This window comes from Gossypium hirsutum, chromosome A06 (assembly GCF_007990345.1).
Source record: "Gossypium hirsutum isolate 1008001.06 chromosome A06, Gossypium_hirsutum_v2.1, whole genome shotgun sequence".
Classification (NCBI taxonomy): Eukaryota; Viridiplantae; Streptophyta; class Magnoliopsida; order Malvales; family Malvaceae; genus Gossypium; species Gossypium hirsutum.
This window is the reverse complement of record NC_053429.1, coordinates 68271582-68273881: the sequence shown is the minus strand read 5'-3', so window position 1 is coordinate 68273881 and position 2300 is coordinate 68271582. Positions and strand designations below refer to the sequence as shown.

Below are 2300 nucleotides of genomic sequence, written 5' to 3'. Positions count from 1 at the left end.
AAATACTCATTTGGCGAATTTTCTGGAGTTTTGTGACACGTTTTAGATCAATGGCGTTTCTGATGATTCCATTCGCCTTCGGTTATTTCCCTTTTCATTGAGAAACAAGGCTAAATAGTGGTTGAACTCGTTACCACGAGGGTCAATCACTACTTGGGAACAAATGACTGAAAAATTCTTACTTAATATTTTTCACCTGCTAAATTGGCTAAATTGAGGAATGATATCTCTTCTTTTATGTAGATGGATTTAGAAACACTCTATGAAGCATGGGAGAGATACAAGGATCTTTTGAGAAGGTGCCATCACCATGGGTTACCACTCTAGCTATAGGTTCAAACTTTTCACAATGGCTTGAATCCTTCGACTAGACAGATGATTGATGTAGTTGCTGGTAGGACTATCAATAATAAGACACCTAAGGAGGCTTATGAATTTATAGAAGAGATGCCACTGAATAACAATCAGTGGCAAGTCATGAGAACAAAGTCGACAAAAGCAGTCGGTATTTTCAACCCTGATGCGGTTACTATGCTGTCTAACCAGGTAGAACTTTTAAATAAAAAGATTGACGGTTTGTGTGGTTCTACTCAGGTAAATCCGATGATGAGGTGCGATTCAAATGGAGGAGTAGTACACACAAAATATCAACCCTTCAACCCTAGCATTGAGGAGGAACAAGTTCAATATATTGGTACCAATAATTCCAGACCTCAAAATAACCCATACAGTAATACTTGTAATACATGTTGGAGGAACCATCCCAATTTCTCGTAGGGTGTCAAGGAAATCAAAGGCCACAACATCCTCCGGGTTTTCAACAACCATCTTACCAACAGGAAAAAAAGCCAAACCTTGAGAAGATGCTAATGAAGTTTATCCCAGTATCAGAAACTCATTTTCAGAATACTGAAACAGCACTTAAGAATCAACAAGCATCGATCCAAGGGCTCGAAACTCAGATAGGCCAACTTGCCAAACTAATTTTTAATAACCATAAGGTAGCTTGTCGAGTAATACTGAATCTAACCCGAAGGAACAACTCAATGCGATTACCATTCGAGATAAGGAAGGGTTAGTCAAACCTGAACCAGAACCAAGGAAAGGAATTGTGGCAAGTAAAGGTAAAGGTGAGGTGGACCACAATAAGCAAAAACTGGTAAGTAGAAAGTACAAACCTCATGTGCCATACCCTAGTGCGACAAGGAAAGGCCATAAAGATGAACAATTTGGTAAATTCCTTAAACTGTTAAAGAAATTACACATTAACTTACCGTTTATTGAAGCTCTTTCGCAGATGCCAAACGCAGTTAAATTTCTAAAGGAGTTTTTAGGAAATAAATGAAAGTTGGATGAGGCGTCGCATGTAAAGTTGACCACAGTTTGCTCAGTCGTTCTACAAAATAAGCTACCCAGCAAGTTGAAAGATCCAGGGAGTTTTACGATTCCTTGTTTGATTGGTAGTTTGAACGTGAATAATGCATTGGCTGATTTAGGGGCGAGCATTAATGTTATGCCTTATAAAATGTTTAAACATCTAGGTCTTGGGAAACCCAAACAAACTAGAATGAGCATTCAATTGGCTGATAAAACTATTAGATTTCCTAGGGGTATCATTGAAGATGTTCTTGTTAAAATCGATAAATTTATATACCAGTAGACTTTGTTGTTCTATATATGGAAGAGGATAGTAACATACCTTTGATTTTAAGACGACCCTTTTTAGAAACTGTTAGAACTGTTATCAATGTTGGTACAGGTGAACTCACACTTCGTGTGGGTTATGAAACAATCACTCTTCAAGCTCGTAATTCAAGTAACAAATCAAATATTCAGGGTGGTTGTATAAATTGTGTTACTAATACTGATCATGTGGTGCAACCTTCTTTACAGGAAACACTTCAAAGAGCATAAATGAGCCCTGTTCAAGTAACAACAAGGGACTCATCTATGAAGAACAAAGGCTACAGATCGAAGAACTAGATAAATGGTGAACACCTGTCAAGGAAAAACCAAAAACACATGAAAAATCGAAGTGACACCACAATGAACATAGGGATGAAACAAAGCAAATTAAAGTTGGGGACAAAGTATTGTTAGATGAAAATGACCCCCGAATCGCTACTCTAGAGCACAATACAGACAGAACGACTCCCTTCATGGTAATGAACATCTTCCCACATGGTACAATCAGGATAACACATACTATATTCGAAACTTTTAAGGTAAATAATACTCGCCTCAGACCTTATTTTGATAAAATTGATAGCAGAGGTGAGGAGTTTCAACTCCTTAATCCA

At 37.7% G+C, this 2300-nt stretch overlaps 1 non-coding gene across 1 annotated transcript; it reads right to left on the bottom strand.

Annotated features, from left to right (window-relative positions):
* Nucleotides 1-210: 210 nt before the first annotated feature.
* LOC121231359 (small nucleolar RNA R71) lies at nt 211-317 on the bottom strand. The gene has a single exon (XR_005929419.1). It is a non-coding gene; the product is annotated as a small nucleolar RNA R71 (small nucleolar RNA).
* Nucleotides 318-2300: the final 1983 nt, after the last annotated feature.